Raw genomic sequence first — 17,276 nt, 5'->3', positions numbered from 1 at the left:
AGGTAAAACTATGGAGGTCTACATAGATGATATGGTGGTGAAGTCAAAGAGAGCTAAGGATCACCTCAGAGACCTCGAGGAAGCATTCAATATCCTTGACCAGTATAACATGAAATTGACTCCGGAAAAATGCCACTTTGGTGTTAAGGCTGGAAAATTTCTGGGATATATGGTGACTAAGAGAGGAATTGAAGCAAGCCCCGAGCAGATTGAAGCCATCCTCAATTTAAAGTCTCCTGCAAACGCAAAAGATGTCCAAAGGCTCACATGAAGAATAGCCGCTCTCATAGGTTCATCTCAAGATCCTCCGAAAAGTGCAAGGACTTCTATGATATCCTTAGGAAGAATAAGAAGTTTGAGTGGACGAAAAAGCATGAGACTGCGCTTAAGGCCTTGAAGGATTACTTATCCTCGGCTCCAGCTCTAATGAAGCCTGTGGATGGAGAATCCTTATATCTATATTTAGCTGTCTCGGGAAATGCAGTGAGTGCCGTCTTAGTAAAGGATCATGAAGGTGAACAACATCCCGTTTACTATGTAAGTAAAAGTCTTCTAGATGCAGAAGCCAGGTATTCTCATTTAGAAAAGTTAATTCTTGCACTCATTATGGCTTCTACTAAATTGAGACATAATTTTGAAACTCACCCTATTGTTTTGAGAACTAATTATCCTATGAAGAATGTTCTTAGAAAACCAGAATTATCAGGTAGAATAATCAAGTGGACTGCGAAATTAAGTGCATATGATATCCAATATGAGCCAAGAACAGCAATCAAGTCTCAAGCACTGGCGGACTTTTTGGCTGATTTCACTAGTGACCTATAAAAAGAAGCAGACTTGGATGTCCAACAACTAGAGAAGACCCAGGATCCTTGGATACTCTTCACTAACGGCACTTCTAATGTAAGAGGAACAGGATTGGGGATCCTACTAAAATCGCCACAGGGGGGACATATTACCCCAGTCTATAGCCTGTGAGTTTCAAGCAACAAACAATGAAGCAGAATACGAGGCTTTGATCGCAGGTTTGCAATTAGCTAAATGCATGAGGATCAGGTATCTTCAAGTATATATAGATTCATTGTTGATTGCTAACCACTTTAATGGCTCATATGCTGTTAAAGGAGAAAAACTAATCAAATATCTAGATGTTGTGAAGGAACTGGCAAAATCCTTCAAACTATTTAGTATTGTGCAGGTACCAAGAGAAGAAAATGTCGGGGCAGATGCTTTGGCAAATCTAGGCTCATCTCTGAAAATTCCAGAAGATACGAAGATTCCAATCATTCATGTTCTCTCACCAGCAATAGGAGAACAAGAACTTGGAGAGATAACGAATGACAAAGAAATTTTACTCCGGGATCCATTATCCTCAAATAACCGAGAATCATGGATCCTTCCGCTCAAGAAGTACATTCAAACAGGAGAGATTCCAACTATCGAGAATCCCAAATCCTTCAAACTCAAGGTATCACAATACATTTTATTAGATGATATGCTATACAGAAAATCTCTTGCAGGTCCATACTTGAGGTGCATCGAGGATCCTGAAATCCAAGAAGTACTTAAAGACTTTCACGAAGGAAATTGCGGCAACCACACAGGAGGAAGGGCATTATTCTCCAGGATACTTAGAACTTGGTACTTCTGGCCAACAATGAAGAAGGATGCAGTAGAGTACTCGAAGAAGTGTGATGCCTGCCAAAGGCATGCAAATATCCTTCATCAACAAGCAGAACCAATGTATCATATATCCTCTTCATGGCCTTTCATGAAATGGGAATGGGCATTGTTGGGAAGCTACCAAAGGCACCAGGTGGAAAGGTCGTTATGCTTGCCATGACGGACTACTTCTCTAAACGGATTGAAGCAGAAGCATTCGTACAAGTCCGAGAAAGGGAAGTTATATCTTTTACTAAAAGGAATATTATAACTAGATTTGGCATTCCTTCTGAGATTATATGTGATAATGGTTCCCAATTTATTGGGAAAAGAACAACTAACTTTTGTGACAGCTGGGGCATAAAGATTATTACTTCAACACCAGTGCATCCTCAAGCTAATGGTCAAGCGGAGTCGAGCAACAAAATCATCATCAACAATTTAAAGAAGAAGCTAGGATCCAAGAAGGGAAAATGGGCCGAAGAACTACCATATGTTCTTTGGGCCGACAGGACAACACCTAAGAATGCAACAGGCCAAACACCTTTTTTGTTGGTATTTGGATCAGAAGCAGTAATCCCTACAGAGATGGTGGTTCCTATAGCAAGAACGAGCATCCGTGATCCTGAAGCCAATAAAGAAATCCTTCTTGAAGACTTGGATACTATTGAAGAACTCAGAGACCTAGCCAAAATCAGAATGGCAGCTTATCAACAAAGGGTAGCTGGGCCATACAACAAGAATATAAGGATCAGAATATTTCAAGAAGGAGATCTAGTTTTGAGGAAAGCCTTCCAAAATACTACCAATCCGACTGATGGAAAATTAGCACCCAAATGGGAAGGACCTTATCAGATCGAGTCGGAAGTAGGAAAGGGGGCATGTCATTTGCTCACAATGGAAGGCAATAGATTACCAAGAGCATGGAATGCTATCCACCTCAAGAAGTATTTTTTCTGATCAGGATCCAGTATACTAAGAGGATATATTATCCTTAAAGGATCAAGGATCCCCGAAATTGTAATATCTATCCGATTACTTATCCTTTTCAACTTCTTATTACTAAATTAAGGATAACGTATTCTTAACATTTTATCTTTTCCAAGTTTTAAGTATCAATGCAGAGTTATAACAATATGTTCGATGATCTAGAGGTTGGCCACCTCTCATTTACATTCAAGGTACTATCCTATTTCCCTTGGCCTAGCCCACGTTTGGGTATGACCCCCGATGGTCATATCCTCTAAGGTTTAAAGGTTTTCACCTTTCTTATAAATAGAGTTTCTACACTCTCGCCTGGGGCGCACGCTATCCAACATATAGTCCGGGGCAGCGGGACCAGTACACGGTTAGTGGCTGACAATTTCGTTTTTTCGGCTATATAGAGGATCCTACGAATTATGGTAGATGTACCATACAACCGGTTTATAACGTTTTCACGTTATCTCAAGACAAAGGTTTCTAAAATTTTCATGTTAGCTAAGGTTTATAACGTTTTCACGTTATCTTCGTTTGGGCGAGTCCCCAATTAAAATTCGTATTTGGGCTTGTCCCCGGTTTTGGGCTAGTCCCCAGTTTCACGGGCTTGTCCCCAATTACACGGGCTTGTCCCAAGTTTTGGGCTAGTCCCCAGTTGCACGGGCTTATCCCCAATTAATTTATAGGCTTGTCCCCAGCTCGATGGGTTTAATCCCAATTAATGTTATGAATTGTTTGCAACAGATTTACTAAGTTTTTCATGAAGACAAAATTCTAATGATCCAGAATCCTAACGTTATTCCTTCAAGGATCACTGAGAGTTCAGTACTTATGGTAACATAGGTCTACCTAGACCTTCTGGTATGGTCTCTGTTAATGAATTTATGTATTATCTTAGCTGCGATAATTTTGGATATTTCAAGTTAGAAGGTTATTCCTTTGAAAATATTTTATTACTAAAATTTTTTACCTATTTTTAAGGATACCTTATCCTAAAATTTATCCTTTAAGGATATTCTGTTGTATAACTTTTATCATCTTTTAAGGATACCTTATCCTACTTTTTTTTAGAATATTCTATCCTATGTAATTTTCATAAGGATCTTTTATCCTAAAATCTCTTAATCAAGATTATTTTTCAAATCTATCAATAATGCTAAAGCTATATCTAACAAACTTTTGAAAATAAACACGCAAATAGTCAAAAGATTTATATTAATTAAAATAAGCCACCAGGACTTATTCAAAATTCTTAACCCGGATATCACCATGCAAAAGATGGATCATCCATCCGGGTTAAGTGAGTACTACTAACAGTTCATAAGTACAGGAAAATTAAAAGACAGAGGCAACAAAGGCTTCATCCCCACAAACAGATGATCCATCCACCTTTGTCACCCCGCAAATTGTCTTAAGGATAATGGATCCTTCATCCTAGTTACTATTGTTTATTACAGACCAAAGTAATTGTTCAGGAAAACATCAACACAAAATAAAAATGTGGGCTCGGGCCTTGTCTTCTATATCCTTCATCGCCCACCTACGTTGCATCTTCACCCTCGGCAGCACCATCTCCTTTGCCAGCTTCAACCGCCTCCTTGACGCCACTAGTCCTAGCCTCGGTGTTCTCAGCCATCTCCTCGTCGTCCTCACCACCAAGATCGTCAAGAGCAGTCTTCCACTTCTCCACATCCCAGGTCGACTAGTCAAAAGCAGGATCACCGGCCTCCTTCGCCATCTTGATCCGTGCTTGAAATACCGACCTGGCAGCCCACACTTTGGCCTCGTCTGTAGCCTGCTCCACTGCCTCTTGACGTTGGGCTTCGGCTAAGGATAGTTGATCCTCCAACTGCTTTTTCTCTTTGGAAAGCTGGATCATGGATTTGTCCTTGGCAACCACGGCTTTCCCTAATCCCGACAACTTTTCGCTCATTTGGCCGATGATCTTCTCATAATTCTCTTTGAAAGCACTCATGGCCTACACACAACAAAGTAATCAAAGTCAGAAGGATACCTGATGCGTCGGCTGAAGGAATGGTTATAATCAAAGATATAGGGCGGCATATATAGACGGTTATTATTATCTTGGGGGCTAAATGGTAAATAATTCTGGCAAAACCATCCCATCTATCTGTTTTCGTAGTAATTTTGAATTTCAAAATGACAGCTGTATTCCACTGTCACCCGCCATTTTGGGGGCAATTGTTAGGGCATGAATTTTATGCTGAGGATCCTTAATCCTTAACTATCTTGTGGATAGTTTATCCTTGAGATATATATCAGGATATAAAGGATCGACGATCCTCGGTATTATTTGTTTAATAATGATTGCGTTTAGTATGGTTATGTGTTAGACAGGTATGACGACTTTAAGACGTGCAGACATCAATTATCCTCATGGAGTATTCTCTAGCTGGAATATGGATCCAGAATCCTTATTAAATGTAGCTAGTAATGGATGATCTCGTGTGAAGATTGATGTATAAACACCAACAATGGCTCTTAGACTTATTCTTCCGCTTATCTCGCTACTGGACTTCTGTGGCACGTGGTCAAATTCATGAGAGTGGCTAGTGGAGGACTTGCGGATTATTAGGAATAGTTGTTAATTGTATTTTCAATATATAATCGAGTTATGAACGACTAGAAGGACACAACACAGTAGAGCAGAACCAAATATTCTCTCTACTCACTAGCTTACTTTGTAACGTCGATCATAAACTCCACAACATTTGTAATCACCTTTTACCATTAATAAACTTGACGATGATAGTTTTCATTGTTCGGGGGTTTTTTGTGCCGGAGATTACTATAATCACATACCGTACGACCAAAGATTACCTTGTTAATCCTTGACCGAAGCAATTCGACCAAAGATTACCTTGTTAGTTTTTGACCGAAGTAAAGATTATCGTAATTAAGGGTTTTTTTCCCTCGTGATCAAATCCCTGTGTTCATCAAGATTTCTATTATACGTTCACTGTTATCGTGTTAGCACTATACCTAACTTGACAGATTTGGATACATTATCCTTAGACAATTTTTATCCAAAACAACTTCTATGACATCCTGAGGAAAAACAAGAAGTTTGAATGGACAGAGAAACATGAAGCCGCCCTAAAATCCTTGAAGGATTACTTATCCTCAATACCAGCTCTGATGAAGCCCGTGGATGGAGAATCCTTGTATCTATACTTAGCAGTTTCAGGTAATGCAGTAAGTTCCGTCCTCATTAAGGATCATGAAGGTGAACAGCACCCGGTATATTATATAAGTAAAAGCCTCTTAGAGGCAGAGGTCAGGTATTCTCACCTTGAAAAATTAATCCTTGATTTGATTATGGCTTCCACTAAATTGAGACATTACTTTGAAACACATACTATTATTTTGAGAACTAATTATCCTGTTAAGAATGTGCTTAGAAAACCGGAATTGTCAGGAAGGATGGCCAAGTGGGCTGTGATGCTGAGTGCATATGACATTCAGTATGAGCCTAGAATAGCTATCAAATCCCAAGCACTAGCAGACTTTGTGGCTGATTTCAGTAGTGACATGCAAAAGGAAGCTGACAATATGATCAAATATCTAGATTTTGTGAAGGAATTAGCAAAATCCTTTGAATTGTTTAGTATAGTACAGGTGCCAAGGGAAGAAAATGTTGGGGCAGATGCTTTGGCAAATTTAGCCTCATCTTTGAAGATTCCAGAAGACACGAAGATCCCAATCATTCATATACTCTCGCCATCAATAGGAGAAAAAGAAGTTGGGGAGATAACAGATGACACACAATTCATACTTTGGGATCCATCATCCTCAAACAACCAAGGATCCTGGATCCTCCCGATCAAAAAATACATTCAAATTGGAGAGATTCCAGCCACGGAGAATCCTAAATCTTTCAAACTCAAGGTATCAAAATACATTTTATTATATGATATGCTATACAGGAAATCTCTTGCAAGTCCATACTTGAGGTGTATCGAGGATCCTGAAATTCAAGAGGTGCTCAAAGACTTCCACGAGGGCGATTGCGGCAACCACACAAGGGGAAGAGCATTATTCTCCAGGATACTTAGGACTGGGTACTTTTGGCCGGCGATGAAGAAAGATGCAATAGAGTACTCAAAGAATTATGATGCTTGTCAAAGGCATGCAAACATCCTTCATCAGCCAGCAGAACCAATGTATCCTATATCCTCTTCATGACCTTTCATGAAATGGGGAATGGATATTGTTGGCAAGCTACCAAAGACACCAGGTGGAAAGGTCTTTATGCTTGCTATGACAGACTACTTCTCTAAATGGACTGAAGCAGAAGCATCCGTACAAGTCCGAGAAAGGGAAGTCATATCCTTCATAAAAAGAAATATTATATCTAGATTTGGTATCCCATTTGAAATTGTTTGTGATAATGGATCCCAGTTTACTGGGAAAAGAACTACTAACTTTTGTGACAGTTGGGGCATCAAGATGATTACCTCTACTCCAGTACATCCTCAAGCTAATGGTCAAGCAGAGTCAAGCAACAAGATAATCATCAACAACCTGAAAAAGAAGTTAGGATCCAAGAAAGGAAAGTCGGCCGAAGAGCTACCTTATGTTATTTGGACTGACAGGACCAGACCCAAGAATGCAATAGGCCAAACACCTTTCTCATTGGTGTTTGGGTCAGACGCAGTAATCCCTACGGAGTTGGTGATTCCTACAGCCAGAACAAGCATCTGTGATCCTGAGGTCAATAAAGAAATCCTTCTCGAAGACTTGGATACTATTGAAGAACTCAGAGACCTAGCCAAGATCAGAATGGCAGCTTATCAACAAAAGGGTAGTTGGGGCATACAACAAAAGTGTAAGGATCAGAAGATTTCAAGAAGGAGATTTGGTCTTGAGGAAAGCCTTCCAAGATACAACCAATCCAGCTGATGAAAAGCTAGCACCCAAGTGGGAAGATCCTTATCTTATCGAGTCGGAAGCAGGAAAGGGGGCATATCATTTGCTCACTATGGAAGACGATATGCTACCAAGAGATTGGAATGCTATCCACCTCAAGAAATACTTTTTCTAATTAGGATCAAGTATCCTCTGAGGATCGAATATCCTTAAAGGATCAAGGATCCTAAAATCGGTAATATCTATCTGATCACTTATTTGTTTAAGATTTTTCTTAATTTAAGGATAACATATTCTTAACATTCGTACTTTCCAAGTTTTAAGTAACAATGCAGGATACAATAAAATGTTCAATGATCAAGAGATTGGCCACCTCTCCTTTACATTTAAGGTACTTTACTATTTCCCTTGGCCTAGCCCACGATTAAGGTATGACCCCAGATGGTCATATCTTCTAAGGTTTAAAGGTTTTCACCTTTCTTATAAATTAGAGTTTCTACACTCTCGCCTGGAGCGCACGCTATCCAACGTATAGTCCGGGGCAGTGGGACCAGTACACGCTTAGTGGCTGACAATTTCTTTGTCTTCGGCTATATAAAGGATCCTACGATTTATGGTAGACGTACCATACCATCGGTTTATAACATTTTCAAGTTATCCTACGTTTGGGCTAAATCCCGGGTTGGGCGAGTCCCCAGTTAACATCCGTATATTGGGCCAGTCCCCAGTTTGGGCTTGTCCCCGGTTTTTGGGCTTGTCCCCAGTTTGGGCTTGTCCCCAGTTGCACGGGCTCGTCCCCAGTTTATTATTTGGGCTTGTCCCCAGCTTAGCGTGTTTAACCCCAATTAATCTTATAAGCTCTTTGCAACAGATGTTTTAAGTCCAATGACAAGAATCAAGACTTATGGATTCAAAATCCTTAGCTTATTTCTACAAGGATCACCAAAGGTTCTATACTTATGATAACTTATGTCTACTTAGACCTTGTGGTATGATTTCTACTTTTAAATTTGCATTTGCTTAATTAAGATTCTTATAAATATTTTTGTTCAAGGATGTAAAATCTTTGAATCATTTCCTAAGGATATTGTATCCTAAAAATTTTATAATTACTTTTCTTAAGGATACTCTATCCTAATATTTTCTTTTACTCAAGATTATTTTAATGAATCTAAAATATATCAAGCAAACTTTCAAAATAATAAATAACAAGCAAATAGTCAAAAGATTTAGATTATTATTAATATAAGTCACATGGACTTATCCAAAATTCTTAACCCGGATTTCACCATACAAAAGATGGACCATCCATCCTGGTTAAACAAGTTGTTACTAATTATTAAACCAAGTGCAGGAAAATAAAAGTCAGAGGCACCAAAGGCTTCATCCCCACAAACAGAGGATCCATCCACCTTCGGTACCCCTGAAGATTGTCTTGAGGATCACTAATCCTTAAACCCTAGTTACTACTGTCTATTACAAACCATAACCATTGTCCATAAAAACATCATTAAATAAAATAAAGAAAATGGGATACGGCCTTGTCTTTAATATCCTTCATTGCCCAATCAAGCAGCCTTCTCGCCTTCTGCCGCACCAATTCCTTCTTCGGTCTCCACCGCATCCTTAACCCCGCTAGTTCCAGCTTCTTCGGCCTCTGTCATCTCCACATCTTCTTCACTGCCAAGAGCCGCCAGAGCAGTCTTCCACTTCTTTACGTCCCAGATTGCCTTATCAAAAGTAGGATCACCGGCTTCCGTCGCCATCTTGATCCTTGCCTGCAGCACCAACCTGGCAGCCCACATATTTGCCTCCTTTGTGACCTGTTTCACCTCTTCTAGGTGTTGGGCTTCTCCTGAGGATAGTTGATCCTCCAACTGCTTTTTGTCCTTTGAAAGCTGGATTAAGGCTTTATCCTTGGTAACCATAGCACTCCCCATCCCGGACAGCTTCTCACTCATCTGGTTCACAATCTTTTCATAGTGGTCTTTTCAAGCGTGCACAGCCTGTAACCAACAGTTAAGTGAGGATTAGAAGGATGTTGGATCCTTAAATTCAAAACAATATGATACATGATGCTTAGAGTGAGGATCACATCAAAGTGGGTTTCGGGCTCGAAAGATCTATTTCTCTTGGAAGCGGCTAACTTGGCTCTGGTAGTTGCAGTTTTTGGTTCGGAAGCGGTTGTTGCCTTCAAAGCCTCCTTCTTGATATCTTGAGTAATCATGATGTCGATGTCCTCCAAGGAGAATTTGCTGGCAGACTTCTGAGATTTTTAGCACCTACATGGATAAATTAACAAATAAGTACTCTATCTAATGCTATTTATTTCAAGTTATTATGTTAATCTTACTTGACATATTGGATTCTGAGGAGATCTCAGAAAAAGCTTCGACAAATCAGGCTTGAAAAGTTCTAACCTCGGAATCCAGGGAAAGGAATCATTTTTTTTTCTTCTGTACCAGGTAGCTTGGCCAGGGAAGCAAAATTCTCAACTGCAAATCATAAAAAGAAAAAAGATTCAGACTTAGATCGGTCATCATGGATCATGTCTTTTTTAAGGATCCAGGATCCTACCCTTTCTGACCCATTTTAAAGGTAAATCAGCCCCACCAAGTATGGAATTGCGATTTACGAAGAAGAACTGATTCCTCCATAAGTAATCGTTTAAGGTCGCTTTTGAAATCGGATGGGGTTGTCGAGGCTTGGACTTCAGTATAAATCGGCTTGGACCATGAGTGATTAGGGTATAAAGGTGAGAAAATTCCGGTATGCCAAAGTCAATCTCCTCTTCTTCAATAATTCTTTTCGATGGTACCTAGAACCCTCCAAATCATGGGCATAGCTTGGATATAAGATATGCCAGTGGTTTCAAAGAAACTCTGTGTTAAAGGTGGAAAGGATAAGTGTAGCCAATGAGAAAGGGGCAAGCCGGAAAACACACCCAGGTTTGAGAATAAACGTCACATTGAACGCCGGAATCATACGGTCGGAAAATGGTTTCCGGCGGAAACAGTTGTCGGAACTCATCGATCTCGGGGTCAGTGAACTTGCATATCTCCATAGAATGATTGGCTATAAGGTTTTGGGATTGCATCTCCGTCAACCCGGAGTCGTCGAAGGACTGGTCGGACGGCTTAGAGGGAGAAGAAGAAGAAGAAGAAGAAGAATAAGCGACAGACATGTTATCAGAAAATTAAAAGAATAAAGAGAGAAGGAAGGATACCTGATGAGCTGCCTGGATATGTGGTTATAAAAGGATTATAGGAATCGCATATATAGGCGGTTATGATTAATATCAAGGGTTAGATAATAAATATCTCTGGCGACTGTCTTATCATCTACTTTTTGCAGGATTCTAATTTCAAAATCCCAGCTGTAAAGCATAAACACCCGCCATTTTGGGGGCAATTGTTAGGGCAAATAATTTTGACACTGAGGATATATTATTCTTGATGGCAGATCTGGATCCATTATCCTTCCGAAGGGCTCCAGATCTGTGACAGGATCAAGGATCCTCGGCAGTTGGTATTATTAACAATTGTTTCATGTGTGTAGGTTGTTATTTGATGAATGCAACGGCTCTAAGACTCAGTCCACTGCTTAATTCGCTACTGGACTTCTATGGCACGTGGTCAAATGCACGAAGGAAAAGAGTGGAGAAAATGGCGGATTAATAGGAGCTAGTTGTTATTTTCTTTTCTTATTTATATTGAGTTAAGATCAATGCTAGGGGACACACAATTACACTCGCATACTCTAGCTGATAGTTCTCTGTAAACACACTTAGTATCATTGTATTCATTGATCGATAACTCCACCCGTTGTAATCCTTATTTTTGATTAATAAATTGGTGATAGACAAGTTGTCATCACCCTGGGTTTTTTTCCTTTGATCTAATCAAGATCAAGGGGTTTTGCCTCGCAAAAAATCGTTGTGTTCATACTCATTTTGTTCACATATCCGTTGTTATCAAATTAACACTAAACCTCACTAAACTAATTTGGTTAAAGGATCCTTAGCTGATTTTTGACCAAACAATCATACCTTGAGATGATGGAGGATATTGGTAGCGGCAACAACGTCCATCTTCAACCCACTACTGCTCAGATCTAAATGCATTTTCCGGCCAAATCAGATGTAAACACCAAATCTAAACAACAATGATGGGGACAAACTCAATTAAAATTGTAATTAATTTGGAATAAGCTGAAATCTAAACGTCAAATCACAAGAAAAGCAGTCCCCTCATTTTTCGCTCGATTAGTTGGAGATTTGAAATATGAATTAAAGTTCAATAATGGTTGTGTGATGATCGGTTTGAGGTTACAAGTTGAATGGTAAAATCAATTTGTTGTTTCTGTCCTTGAATAGGCGTTAAAAGGTTGTCGGAAACTCGGAAAGTAAAGTGTCGGACGGTGGTGGTTGGAAAATAGAGGTGAAACGGAGAATGAGAGAAGTGGGTGGTTGTAATTAGATTTTATACTTTGCCCTCTGAAGTTAAGAACATGTTCATAAATTTATCAAACATTTGATAAAATAATAAGTAAACTGATAAGACCAAGATACCCTTAACTTAACGCTAGAAATTAAATAAAGTTATTTGGACGTAATTGGCAAGAAGTGAGAAACCTCAATGGTCTACTGCAAAAAAAAAAAAAAAAAAAAAAAAAAAAAAAAAAAAATCTATTTGGATGAAAGTCGCCTAATTGATCAAACCTCATGGACGACTTTGGCACTTTACTCAAATATATTTAAACAAAGGGAAAATTCTCAAAATAGTCCAAACGTAGAGAGAGATTCCCAAATAGTCCCAAAAATCTCAACATTAACAAAATAGTCCATGGAAAATCATCTCCTGCGACACATATGGATTCGTGACGTGAGATTTGGTTAACCAGTCACATGTTGACACGTGTAAAGCTTACGTGAGATTTACACTGAAATATGTCTTCCCAGACGCTTTTCAAGCCAAAATCATCTCCATAGAAACCATGGTTTTCGAATGAAATTTATCAGGCCCGTGTGTTTTCAAAAGTCATAGTTTTCCGCGTATTTTTGAAATTCATCTCCTTCGACACATTTCAGATGAAATTCATCTTTATATGCATAAAAAGAAGAGTTGTCAGAATAGATGAATTTTGTTACAAATCTGTGCAATTCGATGGTTTTTAGATGAAAGTCATCTTTTTTTGCATAGAAAGAATAGTTGTCAGAATATATGAATTTTGTTACAAATATATAGTATTCAATGGTTTTTAAATGAAACTTATCTTTTTTTGCATTGAAAGGAGAGTTGTTGGATTCGATGAGTTTTGTTACAAATATATGGGATTCGATGGTTTTAATCAGGGCCGTCTCTAAAAATGCCAAAAAAAATTCAGGGCCTGGGGCACGGATGAAACCGGGCCTAAAAAAGTTTTCTCCTCCCAAATTTTTCATTAAAGCGTATAAAAAATGATGATAAACCTATATAGATGCTATGATGTAAAAATGGATTAATTTCGTTTAAAAACAATCCTCAACAGACAATGAAAAATTAAACTACTCTTAAGAAAAGTTCAAAATTAAAATAGGATATTAGAGTAATAATCAAATAAACGAAAGCTTATAAATTATGATGTAAAAAAGAATTTAATTCCACTTAAAGTAATAAAAACTAGTCATAAGAATAGTTGAAAAAGATAAATGATGATAATAATAATAATAATAATAATAATAATAATAATAATAATAAGATGCTATGATGTAAAAATGGATTAATTTCGTTTAAAAACAATCCTCAACAGACAATGAAAAATTAAACTACTCATAAGAAAAGTTCAAAATTAAAATAGGATATTAGAGTAATAATCAAATAAACGAAAGCTTATAAATTATGATGTAAAAAAGAATTTAATTCCACTTAAAGTAGTAAAAACTAGTCATAAGAATAGTTGAAAAAGATAATAATAATAATAATAATAATAATAATAATAATATGACTAGAGTAGTAGAGTGACTAATATAGGACTGCACCACCTTCCTTTCTTTTTTACTTCTCAGTCTTTTATGTTTTTATTAGCTTATATATTCACATTTACTTTAAAGTATTTCAACTATCTTCTTTTTCGTTCACAATCTTCTATTTTCAAATTACAGAGCACAGTAAGGTCGCCGGAAACCCCATTTTCTTTTTTACTCTTCTCTTTTCTTTTCTATCTTCACTTTAAGAATCATATAGAAGGTAGCTCAAGCCATCAAATTAAAAAATATAACATTTAAAATAAAAACTTGGGCCCATGAGGGAGTGGGCCTAGGGTCTTCGCCCTCCCCTGGTTTTAATATGAAACTCATCTTTTTTGTGATCATTGGGCCCACGTTGTCAGATCCGATGACTTTTCTTACAAGTATATTGGATCCGATGGTTTTTTTTTATAAAAATATCTTTTCTAGCATGATTGGGCCCACGCTGTTAGATCCGATGATTTTTATTTGAAAAATATTAGATCCGATGTTTTTTAATTGAAATCTATGCTCAGCGTTGTGTTTTGTAAATAAATCATCTATGTCGATAAGTTTTATGTGAAACTAGTTTGGATGACCCAGGTTACAAAGTGTTTGTACTATCCAACGAAATTTTACATAAAAGTGTTGTCAAATACAGATTTGACAAGAAATTGTATCCCTTAAAATTAGTTATACAATTAAAAATTCAATTGTATCCCTTCATCTTCATTTACCATTGTTGAGTTGTATGTGTTGATTTCATGGAATTTGATAACGTTGTAGGTTGTTATGGTGGTTGATAGATGTTGAAAGGTCAATCAAAAATATTTATAAAATACCTTTACTAGCTAGGGCAAGTAAGGTGTCGAATCCACAGGGAATCAGTGGAAAGTGCAAGTGGAACTCAATTTCTATTATAAAAATACTTAAAAGTGGACATACAATGTCAAGCGGTTTAAATGAGTAGTTTGTAAACAATTATATGAAAATAACCAAACTCCACGTTTCGGGTTTTGCAACAAGTTAAGGAATTGATAAACTTCTTTGGACGGTTTCTTGTTAAAAATATGTAAATCAAAAGACTTAACTATTGGCTATGTTGATCGTCAGAACTTAATCCGAACAATTGACACGGCTTAATGAAAATCTAATTGATAATCGATTTTACTTGTTGAAACACAAAATCAATAATATGGTTAACGATAAACGGGTCAATGACGAAAGACTTAATCCTAATTGTTGATGACCACAAATCAATTAACTGATAAAATATTAAGTAATCAATTAATTAAAACCATGTAAGCACGAAAGCAAACTCAAAAGAATTGATCAACCGAATGATTAATCAATTACAAATCCAAAGTTAAAGTATAGAATGTCAAAACCTAGCATGCAACTCAACCCTACACCCGGAGATGGTTATGAAGCCTTTAGCCTTGCATCTTGATCTTCATGTTCTTGATGGTTGTGTGGAGGAATGATTTCATGGATTAATTGGATGACTAAAGTGTGTTATGATGGTGGAATATGGCCTCCAAGAAGTCCACAAACTGATAATTATTGAATGCCTTCGATATTAGCTTAAATATGGAAGAAAATACCAAAATCACAATTTCCGTCAGACCAGACCGTAAGCTACGATCTGGCCACCGTAAGCTACGGTCTGGTCAATCTGCTTTATGGTCTGCTAGGCCAAAACACTGTTTCCTTCATAGAATCTTCGTTTCAACTCCGTTTTCCTCCCCGTTTGCGGCCACGTCTTCGTATTTCAATTCTCTATCACCTCATATATCATCACTTTCATTTCCACTCCATCATGAATGCTCCAAATTAGCTTCTTTAAGCTCCGTTAAGCTCCACACACCTGTAAACATAAAACCTATCAAAGTATTTGTGTTCGATACATATAAACAAGTAAAACACACAAAATAGAACACTTAAAGCACGTTCTTTTACCCACACATCAGTGGTAAATGGAAAGATGTTAACGGAAGTTTTGAGTACGTTCCAAAAACTCTCTAAGAAACCCGGAATGATCATCTTCAAGCAGGGTACGGAACTGAACGATGTAGGTCTTCTTCCTAATCCGTGACATTATGTTGCCATCATAAACGAACCAATGAACCCAGAACCCATATCACAACTTCAATCCTATCACCTCTCTTAAATTTCATTGTTTTACAAGTGATTTTTGTTGAAGTAGGAGAACATATAAGGGAAAACATAATATAACAAGGTTAACATACACATTTATCGGATTTATAAACCTTTAATGAAAATCATCTGAGCAGATAAAATTCATTGGTAAATTATCGTTTTTTTTTTAACTTTTTTGAAAATTTATCATTTTTTTAACTTTTTTGAAAATCATCTAACAAGACTAAATTCACTGGAAAGGTAATGTTTTTTTGCAACTTCTTTGAAATTTCTCGTAGGAGATGAAATTCACCTTAAATGCGCCCAATGAGATGAATTTCAAAAAAACGCCAATTTCATCTTTTTTGAAAACTCACGGGCCCGAAAAATTTCATTCGAAAATCATGGTTTCTGTGGAGATGATTTTGGCTTAAAAAGTATATGGAAAGGTAGATTTCATTGTAAATCTCACGTCACCTTTACACGTGTTATAATGTGACTGGTTAACCAAATCGCACGTCACGAATCCATATGTGTCGTCGGAGATGATTTTCTAAGGACTATTTTAGGAATTTGGAAATTTTGGGACTACTTTGGGAATCTCTCTCTACATTTGGACTATTTTGGAAATTTTTCCTTAAACAAATTGTTTAATTAATTATTATTTGAATCTCAAATATTTTAAAAAATCATTCAACTTTGGGAATGATAATCATTTAAACCAGATATTGGTGACTTAACCATCATCAGTAGACTAAGTCAATCAAAGAAGGAATGGTTAGAAGCTTTGGATGAATAAATCAAAGTGTGCTTAACTCACTAAGTAAAATACTTGGGTTTAGCTACTAGGATAAGTGGGAAGTGACAGGGAAACTGTCTCACATGTGAAGTGGGCTGGTCGTCGTCGGGATTGACCGTTCGGCCTCCATTACTTTAATCTAGCATGTCGGGATTGACCGTTCGGCCTCCATTACTTTAATCTAGCATTTCAGAGCCTTGGTTATATATAGAAGACTTATTCAAACTAAGTATTCATCCATTTTCTCTACAAATGTCACACATACTTTCAAAGATCATATCCTCTATACTTCAAGAGAAAATCAAGCTTCAAATATGAAGAAAAGTGATTATAGCTAGAGCAAAAGGAAGAGCTTTTTCAAGTTACCGACCCATATCTTACTTGCATATTTCAGGGGTCACTACTAGAGGTTGCTATAGTAATTTAACAAGTGAAATTCATCATTTTGCTGATAGTTTGAAAGGAGAAAACACTATCTTGACATCGTGTTGTTATTGTAGTGGGCTGGAAAATTCTGTTTTGATATAGAGTTTATTTTTGTTGAGTGAGTTCATTATCTTAACATAGTGAACATATATTGAAGAATTGTAAAGCTAAGCACTTGTTGTTTTTAGTGAATAAGGTGATCACTTCCTTTGAAAAGTGAGATGATTATATCGGTGATCCTTGTTTACGGAGAATACTACTAGTGAAGAAAGTCTCGATCGGAGAGAGGACTAGAATGGATTAGTTAACATCCATTTGAACTTCTATAAAATCGGTTGTGTCATATATGTCCTTAATGTCACGCACCGCCAAATCACCCCATCATTTTTCTCGACA

Source organism: Bidens hawaiensis, unplaced genomic scaffold (genome assembly GCF_021521415.1).
Source record: "Bidens hawaiensis isolate Kalapana, Puna unplaced genomic scaffold, B.hawaiensis_p1.1 tig00039048_1, whole genome shotgun sequence".
NCBI lineage: Eukaryota > Viridiplantae > Streptophyta > Magnoliopsida > Asterales > Asteraceae > Bidens > Bidens hawaiensis.
Note: the sequence above shows the minus strand (reverse complement) of the source record.